The sequence below is a fragment of the Phodopus roborovskii genome, unplaced genomic scaffold, assembly GCF_943737965.1.
Source record: "Phodopus roborovskii unplaced genomic scaffold, PHOROB, whole genome shotgun sequence".
NCBI lineage: Eukaryota > Metazoa > Chordata > Mammalia > Rodentia > Cricetidae > Phodopus > Phodopus roborovskii.
This window is the reverse complement of record NW_026126515.1, coordinates 5,981,735-5,992,568: the sequence shown is the minus strand read 5'-3', so window position 1 is coordinate 5,992,568 and position 10,834 is coordinate 5,981,735.

Here is a 10,834-nt window from a genome sequence, read left to right as displayed (position 1 = left end):
CTGGGCTCTTTCTTTCCTCCCGTCCCTTGTTCTGTAATCTGACCTCATCAAGGCCTGGGAAGGCTGATCCACAGGAGCAAATCCCTCATCCAGAGGGCCAAAATCAGCTTAATTTGAAGCAATTTGAAGCAGGACTTTGCCAGGATTTGAATATCAAATTATCCCATAGCCTGGGCTGGCCTAAGAGTCCATCCCCCATTGCAATATGGACGGATGTGTCCTGGGTTCTACGGGGGACAATGGATAGACCAGACTGGGTCAGAGGATGCTGATGGGTGTCGGGGTGCTGGGAAAGATGGGAGTCACCAGGCAGCTCCATTCCTAGAAATTGAAACTCCCAGGCCCAGGCCTGAGTGGTAGGACAGAGTGAAACAGAAACTTCCTATTAGGAGACTGATCTAGGGCCCGTGTCAAATACACTGGCCTTCATACCCATAGTTCGGCACTTGTGAACTCAAGCAAGCATGGATGGACACTATTCAGAGAAACTGCACCTTGGGAGAAATGGGCAGATTTTTCTGTCATTTAATAATACAGTATAATAATAATACAACTATGCAGTTTACATGGCACTCACATTGTATTAGTTTAGTAATAGAGGGGTTGAGGTGTCCTGAAGGACACTCTTGAGTTACATGCAAATATCCAGCCATCGTATATAAGGGGCTTGAGCAGCTTTTGCTATGGATGGGTGTCCTGAAACCAATCCTCCATACTGAAGGACAGCTCATGGGTTCTGGGGATACCTAGACGTGGGAAATCAGGATAGTCTGGGAGTCTGGGGATGTAGATCAGTTTGTCTACATATCAAGTTCTAGGCTAGCCAGGGCTACATAGTAAGAACCAGTCTCCAAAAAAAAAAAAAAAAAAGAAAGAAAGAAAGAAAGAAAAGAAAAAGAAAAAAAAGCCAATTCCTGAGCTCTGGGCACTCTTATCTGGAAGCAGACAGAGACTGAGCAGCAAACCACAGTGTTGACTTAGTGCCTACTCTACACTCATATAGTACTGAGTGCTTTAACCCTCACAGAACCCTGCTAGACTGCTATGACGAACATACACTTTAAAGAAGAGTAAACTGGGGGCTGGAGAGGTGGCTCAGAGGTTAAGAGCACTGGCTGCTCTACCACAGGTCCTGAGTTCAATTCCAAGCAATCACATGATGGCTCACAACTCATCCATAATGAGATCTGGTGCCCTCTTCTAGCCTGCAGGGATACATGCAGACAGAACACTGTATACATAATAAATACATTTTTAAGAAAGGTAAACTGAGGCACAGAGAGACCATCAGCATGTCCCAGGTCACTGGAGAAGCTGAGGACTGGAGGCTTATCTCCATGTAGTCAGACTCCAGCCTGTCCTTTTAACCTCTCTACGCCCATCTTTATCTAAAACTAGTCAGACAGATGGACAGAGTGATGGACAGACATCCTGAACAACACCACCTTGCTATATTTTTTAAAAGTATTTAAACATTTTTACTTATCGAATGTGTGAAGTGGCCATGGTCATGTGTGGAGGTCAGATGACAAGGGGTGAGACTTGGTTCTTTCCTTCCACCATGTGGGAGTCTTTGGGATCGAACTCAGGTTATCAGGATTGGTGGCAAGTGTCTCTACCTGCTGAGCCATCTTGCCAGATCGATCTGCTGTATTTTTGAGGGTGTTTTGGGAGAGCAGAAAGGAGGATTCTACTGTTATGAAGACAATCGCAGACAGGTTTGGGATCTTTGTTGACTGTTGCACAGAGTGATGCTGATATTGTGTCCCAGAATCTTATTTTTCACACAATAGATACACAGGCAAAAAAGCCATGGTCCTTTGGGGGACAGAAAGCCTCCCAAGCAGATATAGCGACTGGTATTGATGGAGACAGTGAGTTGCATGGGAGATTGGGGGAATCAGTCCAGGCTTCCCAGAGAAGGTACACCGCACTGAAATTAAATGTTAGAAGGGAAACTCCAAAGCCCTTCACCAGGTCCTGCCTGGGTCAGTCCTCCAGGGAGCCCATCCAACTCTTTCTCTGATCATCTACCCCAGAGAATCAGATTCCTTTGTGGGGAGATCTGGGTGTCCACACTCCTCTGCGCACTGGGAGCCCTGTATCCTAGGCAGGGCAGAAATATGTTAGGGGCTCCTCCATAAGAATGGCTGCCATGGGAGAACACAGTGGTTTGGCTCTAGGATGCCTAGAATTCAGGGCATGAAAAGATGCCCAGACACCACTCAAACCACTTAGAAATTAAGGCAGCCACCAGTCTGTGTGCTGTACTGGGAATCAGGCTCTTGTCTCTGGGGTGGTCTGCCGCCCACCCCTGAGTTCCTCCTGCCCTGGCCCCCCATGTCTGCCTTGCCTGATGGTGGCCAGAGCAGCTTTTCCTGAATAACGATGGTATTGGCTCAGATTAAGGGCAACTAGCTGGCTCTTGGCTTTTCCTTTTTATATAACAACTAATCTTCTAATCAGCCATTATTAAATTATATTCCGTTTTTAATTCATTCACAGATCACCGTTGCGACAGCTGGATGGATAATTGGGGAGAGATAATTTATGTAAATGAGGAGGAGCAGCAGCAGGTGGGGAAGAGGGAGACCCAGAGCCAAAAGGACCCCTTGAATGCCCAGGGTGAGGAGGAGACAGCGCTGCACCCACTCTGGTTGTGATTGGGGACTGCATCACACTGAACATTCCCAGAGAATGGGGATAGTTATTTGGGGGATCAGTTCTGCTCTTCAGTGTGTCCTAAGAGGCAACCCTAACCCTTGGAGAATTCTAGAGTAATTTGCAGCTCTATTGCAGTAAAGCTGTCCATTAATCTCAGTAGTTACATCTGCAAAACGGGAGTAATACAAAACAACAACAAAACCCACACGAGGTTCCTGCAACAGAGAGCCCAGAAGGCCACTTCAGGAAGGTGTGTGGGACCGGTAGGCAGGCAGGGGGAGACCCTCCACTTTCCTGGCCCTCCCTTGGGCACCCCAGAAATGGAGCACAGGTGGCCTGACCAAGACTGGAGGATGGGATCTGCATGTGCCTGGATTGGCAGGGACTGGCAAGAGGAGGACCTTGGACTATTCCCAGATTGAGGCAGGGGATTAAAAGGGACTAGGGAGGGTGGTCCCAGCAGGTCCATGTAGAGTAATGAGATTAGGCCCCGGACAGTATGAGTGAAAGTTATTACCCTGTGGGGCCTCTGTCCTGCCCTAGATGGCAGATGTCACCCATGCCTGGGAGAGTGTAGCTCCCTACTGTCATGGGGGCAGGCTGGCACCCTCTGTCTCTCTGTACCCCCGGCATTCCTGCTGTGGTCCTCTGCCAAGGCTTTGGCCTCTGAAGCTTAGTCTTCTGTCCACCCTTGACAGATGGGGCCACCCACACACTGTTCTCTGGCATTGCCCTGGGCCTTGGTTTCTCAGATAGAAGGCTGTGGTAATACTTCAGACCCTCTGAGAGAGTCCTTGTGAGTCGGGGAGCTCAGGAGCCAGGTCCCTGGGTTTGACTGCTGTGTGACCCTGGATAAGTTTGTTAGCTCCTCTGTACTAATTGACAAAATGGGAGCAACAGCATAGTATGGTTTACACAGGAAAGGGTAGTGTGTATATTAATATATATAATAATGACTTATTATGGCATTCTCATATATATATTCATATCCATCATATATGTTTTATCATAGTCACCCTTCCATTAGCTCACTTGTCCCCTATGCACTCCACTGACCATCTTCCCAATTAGCCCTCCTCACACTTTGACGTGGAGGGAGAGACCTTTCCTATCTAGGCAAGGCTCGTGGAGGGAGTACAGAGAAGAGGCTACAGAGAACCCCTCGTGGCTCCCTCTAGTGGTGACGGAGCGGATAGCAAGGCGCGGGCACTTTGGCTTGGGCCAGACTTAGACGCAATGACATTGACATCGACCAGTGATGCCTGCGTCCTTGACGGCTCAGAAGGAAGAGCTGGCAGGGGTACCAAAAAGGTTTCCCCTCTTAACCAATGCTGGCATCCACTGGAAGGATCATCTTTCCTTCAGTTGTCTGTCAGTTAAAGGTTAAATGAAAAGTACCTCCAAGCTGGGGTCACACATCAGAACATGCTCGCACTGTTCAAAGCCCCGCAGAGCAGGGAGGAGGGCATCACTGTCTGCCCGTGTGGACAGCTGATGTCAATCTGCGGAGAGCTTGGGGCATCTGAAGAACCCGGGGTGGAAATCAAGGACCACAGGTAAGTCAGTTCCTCTGGAACCAGCGCATGTTCCTTGTGGTCTGCCCACACAGGCAGACCAAAGAACCATTTTCAGTGAAAACACAGATTTTTCACATTCACCTCTCACATTTGACTCAGGAACCTATGTAATAGCCCCCAAACTAGAAGTGCTTTCGTATGAATTAAGGCTTTGTTCCTGTATGTCTTACTATTATTTAAGAACAATTTTTAAAAGAAATTTATATATAGTAAAAAGGCTATAGCATGTTCCTACACCCTTCATCAAGTTTTCCTGTTATTATTTACCCTAAAAAGTTATGACTGATAAAGAAAAATAGAACAATTTCACACACACATTAAAATACTGAAGTTCATGCTTTAATTTAAATTTCTCTAATTTTATTTAATGCTCTTTTTTTTCATTTGTCAGCATTATCACCTGGGCTGTGATGATTTTATATAATTTTATTTCCTTTCATTAAGAAAAAAATGTTTTGAGGCCAAGTATGGTGATCCATACTTTTTTCTTTTTCTTTTTTTTTTTTTTTTTTTTTTTTTTTTTTTTTGAGACAGGATTTCTCTGTAGCTTTGAAACCTGCCCTGGAACTTGATCTGTAGACTAAGGTTGGCTTTGAACTCACAGAGATCTGCCTGTCTCTGCCTCCTGAGTGCTGGGATTAAAGATGTGCACCACCATCATCCATCCTGGTGATGCACTTTTAATCCCAGCTCTCTGGAGGCACAGTCAGGCAGATCTCTGTGAGTTCGAGGCCAGCCTGGCCTACAGAGTGAACTCCAGAACAGTCAGGGCTACAAAGAGAAACCCTGTCTCAAACAGAGCAACAACAACAACAAATAATTGAGGGGGGGAATGTAGGAGAATGGTCTCAAGTAAATCAGGCTGACCTCAAATTCTGTATGTAACTGAAGGTGACCTTGACCTTCACCCCAATACTGGGGTTATAGGCATCTATCATCACACCTGTTATTTATTTATTTATTTTTGTGGTAGTAGGGATCAAACCAAGTGCTTTGTAGATGCTAGGCAAGTGCTCTACTACCAGAGCCACATTTCCAGCCCAATTTTATAGAGGGGAAAAAATTAAAGTACCCATCATGGAATGGGATTCTGGGCTGCTATGATTTTATACTTTGATCTGGAACAATCTCAAGGCAGCATTAGTTTTAAAAAGGAATATGGAAACAGTATATTTTGTTTCCTTTACTCGTGAAAAATAAAAGATGTGTATATATTAATTTAAAATTTTACTTTATTATAATTAGTGTGTGTGTGTGCGTGTGTATGTGTGTGTGTGTGTAGAAGGATGTAAGTGCACAATTCATGTAGGTACCTGTGGAGGTCAGAGGAGGGTGTTGGCTTCCCTAAAGCTGAAGTTACAGGTGGTTGTGAGTTGCCTAATGTAGGTACTGGGAACAGAATTTAGGACCTCTGCAAAAGATTTTCACAACTAATCCATCTTTTCAACTTCTCTTTTTATCTTTCTTTTCTTTTTAGACAAGGTCTCATTATGTAGACCTGGCTGTCCTGGAACTCACTATGGAGACCAGGCTGACCTCACACTCACAGAGATCTGCCTGACTGCGCCTCCCGAGAGCTGGGATTAAATGCATGTACCACCATCACCTATGTGAATGTTTTTTAATGTCTCATAGAGTGAGACAACTGGTTACTGCTTGATTGTGGGGAAAGGAATAGGGATATCTAGAGAATGGTACAGGAGAAACACACAGGTTATTCTGTAACTTTTGTATTATGGTGTTTCAAGAACTTTCTGCAGAGCCAGGCATGGTGGCGCACACCTTTTTTTAAAATTTATTTTCTTATTTTTATTACATATATAGTGTTCTGTTTGCATATCTGCCTGCACACCGAAAGAGGGCGCTAGATATCATGATAGATTGCTGGGAATTGAACTCAGGATCCCTGGAAGAGCAGTCAGCACTCTTAACCTCTGAGCCATCTCTCCAGCCCCCAGTTTTGTTTTGTTTTAAATATTTATTTATTATGTATACAGTGTTCTACCTGCATACCAGAAGAGGGCGCCAAATTTCATTACAGATGGTTGTGAGCCACCATGTGACTGCTGGGAATTGAATTCAGGACCTCTAGAAGAGCAGCCAGTGCTCTTAACCTCTGAGCCATGTCTCCTGCCCCCGTGGCGTACACCTTTAATCCCAACTCTCAGAAGGCAGAAGCAGGTATCTTTCTATGACTTTTTGGCCAGCCTAACCTACACAAGTTCTAGGCCAGCCACAGGTACATAGTGAAGCTCTGTCTCAAACAAAACAATCAAACATACAAAAACCTGATTGGAGGGCCTGGAGAGGAGGCTCAGTGGTTAGCAGCACTTGCTGCTCTTGCAGAGGACCAGGGCTGAATTCCTGGCACCCAGGTGGTGGCTCACAACCATCCTTAACCCCAGTTCTAGGGGACCCAACAGGCACATACGTGGTACACATACACACATGCAGGTAAAACGTTTATATACACACAGTAAGATAAACCTAAAAGAAAAGGAAATTTATGTAGTTGAACGTGGTTTCCTACACCTGAAATGACAACATTCCGGAGGCTAAGGCAGGGGACTGGAGAGCATTTCAAGCTAGTGTGCTTATATAGTGAATTCCAGACTGCTCGGGGTCACATTGCCCTAGAAACATCAACAACAAATCAAACCAAACTCAAGCAAACAAACAGCAAAGACAAAAAGGAAACCAAATTTGTATATATATTAGGTTTGGTGGTACATGTCTATAAACCCAGCCCTCAGGAGGCTGAGGTAGAATTGTGAGTTCAAGGCCAGCCCAGACTACACACTGAATCCCTGTCCAAACAAACAAACAATGTATACATAGTTATCTATCTTGATACATAAACAATGCATTAAACATAACACTATACCCAAATAACATATTCACTGAATTTCTTATTTGCCATTCCTGCCAGCACACATCTCCAGAGCACACATTAACAATTGTGTTTACCTGTCCATCTCCCTTCCCACGGTGAGCTTTGATCTGCAGGAACAGTAAATGTTTGCTAAATGATTGATTTATACTAGGGGTGGGAGAATGTCCCCAAGCTTTCCCAGAAGTAAAGACAAGTGATCTCCATTGCCCCCAAAGGGAAGAAGATGCCCTGTGCCAGGGTGGAGATGGTTACTACAAATGGCAAGGGAGCCTGAGATGAGGTGATAGAGAATCTGCACAGGTGAGCTGGAGTTTGAGCATCACTAGAGTCAGAGCTGTCAAGCTCACCCTGACTTGTCCACGAGGGCTGGAACTAGTCAGCCGCCAATACTATGTCAGGAGCGTGATCTCACTCCCTAAGGTCTGTCCTGAGCCCCTCACCTTAGCCCTTGCATTCCTAACACTCAAGCTGGATAGGACCCTCATCTGCCCTCTTCTTTCAGGGCTGTAGTCCGTGATTCCTCATAGACGATGGTGTACAGTACCCAGGACTCTTTGTGAGTGGAGGACACCTGAGCCCTGGGTACCTAAAGGGGTATAGGGAGATGATGCAGATGTGGTAGCTAATTCCCCCAGCCTTCAGTACCTGGCACGCTCTACACAGCCAACTCACAATTTTCAGGGGTGCACTGAAAGCTGGGGACCGTCAGGGGACCTGGAGGGTCACACTTGGGGGTTCTCTATAGCTTGAGCAGTTTTTAGGTGGCGCGCGCCCGAGTCTTGACCCGTTCTCCACTGTGGCCACTACCAAACACACCGGCCAGCGTTCGCCAACCACTTCACTTGCAGAATCCCACAGAGACCCAGAAAGGCCTTGAGAAAAATGATACTCAATTTTTAGAAAGGAAGAGTGGCTCAAAGAAGTTAAGCTGTTTCCGGCATCACGGAGTTCACATCGGCTCAGAGCCTCAACCCCCAAATTCCTCCCAGTCCACTCTGGGCTCCACTCCTGCCCAGGACCTCGTGTCGGGGGATGCTCATGACTTCTCCATGTCTTTCAGTTCCTACCATCCCACCCCCCTAAGCTCCCATCCACCTCTTAAGCGCTCCAGCTCCCTCTCATCAGTCACCCAGCTTCCCGGGAGGTCCTGGAGACTCCAGGGTTGGGGACAGAGGGCCCTGGTGCCTCTTAGCTGGGCTGGTAGCGCAGAGCTATAGGGAGGCTGGCGCAGTGCACAGTGCTGATCCTAACCAAGTTTGCCAGCCCAGCTTTTCTCATGGCTCCCACATAATGGTCTGCTTTGTGCCCACCTGCCGATAATGCTTAATTAGGCGAGGAGTTGATTAATTTGAGGTAATTGACAGCTAATTAGAGGCCTCCAGGCTCATTAACTTGACATCTTGTCTTTGTGAATTGGCTGAGTATGGTTAGGTGGTGGTAGCCGTTGCTTCTCCACCCCCAGCTCTTGGGGAGGCCTGGGCAGACCTTGGGGTTCAGATAGGGCAATCCCAAGATCAAGAGTATAGGAAAATGTGGAGGAGAAGGATGAAGAGCCCCAAATGAAGATGTCTGCCCTGGCTCTAGGATGGAGAGTGAGCAGGGCGTATTGTATTGGGCAAAACCACCCAAGAGAGTGTGTGTGGGGGGGTCCTAACTAGAGAAAAGAAAGGCCTGGCGTTCATTCAGTGGGGAGGAGCAAGGGGGAACAAGTGCGTGTGAGGCCTGTTTGTAGGAGATATTGGCTTTGAAGAGAGCCCTACTGGTAGCTGAATCCCAGTTCTGCCACTAAAACCAGGAGGCTACAATTGAGCTATTTTATCTCTAAACCTTAGACTCATTTGTAAGATAGGAATAACAATGTCTACTTACCTCCAGAAAGAGGTTATTGTGAGCAAAGAAAGGATTCAGACCAATACTTGGGGGCCTAGTAAGTGCTCAATTAAATGTTAACTATTGGGCTAGTGAGATGGCTCATTGGTAAAAGCACCTGCTGTGCAAACACAATGACCTGAGTTTGGTCCCTGGAACCCTGAAGATCCACACATGTGTTGTGGCAAACACCTTCCTTTGCTCACATACACATTACACACACACATACATACATACCCACTGGGTGCACACACACATACACTAATAATAATAATAATAATAATAATAATAATAATAAAACTAAAACAATGATAACTATCCTTGGCAGCAGGAGGAAGTGACTTGACCATATAAGAGGGCAGCTGGGCCTTGGGGTATGGGAGGCAATGGAAATCCCTTCCCATGGAGAAACAGTGGAAATCTGCATTCCTAACCATAACAGTGTTTGATGTGTGGAAAAGACCTTCTTGTTGCAAACTCTTTAGAGGGGCAAATTAGAGATATGTTTTAAGATTAAGACATACATGTGGCTTTGACCCGAGTTCCCTACTGCTAGTATACCCTGTGAGTTTATATATGTGCACAAGGACTTAAACACATCACAACACAGTCTGCAGAACCTCCCTGTGTATCGCAGTTGGAAGAAGACTGGAAATAGTCTAAAAGTCCATCACTGACTAAATAGATTATGCTATGTGCCCAGAGCAGAATAGTACACATACCACAATGAACAAGATCCAAAATGCATTACATGGGGGTTGGGGAGTGGCTTGAGGTCTAGGAAATGGGAGGATATATATTTTCATAATCTGTTCATTTGAAATATGGTTTGTATTTATTACCTTTTCAAAAATCAGTTTACAATTAAAAAAAAAACACCCCTTTGTCCCCCATAAGCCCTAACTTAACATCTTCCTATAAAGGCAGCTACCATGAAAGAAAACTTGTGGCTCACTCAGTCTTATTCACTCCGTTCCTTCCTTCTTTTCAAGGATCTTGAGGACCATCTAGAATCTATTGCTGTTCTATGATGATCGCACAGTATGTGGTTCTACACTGACAATTATGATGGCCAATAACCAGGTGTGGCTATTGAGACCTTGAAATTTTTTTTTTCTTTTAAATAAAGAAAAGAGGATGGTTACAGCAGATGAATTTGGTTCCCAGCACCCACATCTCCAAGGCTCACGATGGACCTGAGAGCTTGTATGCTGCCCCAGAGTTCCTATGGGTCTGTAGTTGTAAACAGAAAAAGCATCAGTTTTCACAGATGTTCCCCTTTGGAGACAAAAAGAACCTCACATTCTTTTGTTACAAAGCACAGCTTGGAGATAGTTAGGTGCACAAGCCTTACTGCTGCCCGGCTCAGTGAAGGCTCACAGACTCAAACGCATGCATAACTGTAGCACTGACTCACCCCATGTCCTCTACTTCAGGGCAGTTATTACTTGGGAGTGTAACAACTGCTCTGAAGTCTACCATTCCAGACTGTTGCAGAACTTCATACAGTAGAGTCACTGTGTATGCACTTTTTCTGTCCTCCTCCTCTGATCTCTACATGGTATTTGTGAACCAAAGTCGCACGCGCACACACGTACACACACTTACTTGCATTACATAAAATGTAATAAAAGATTTAAAAATTTATTCCTTTGCTTGACATTTTTTGTCTTATTCTTGCCAGAGCCTGCTGGTGGACACTATACCTAGAGGTAGATTAACCAAGTTTGCACTAAAACTGTTCTTTTGAGATAGGGTCTCATTATACTGCGCAGTCTGACCTCACTCACACCATCCCCTTGCCTCAGCCTTTCTAGGGTTAGCACAGGCC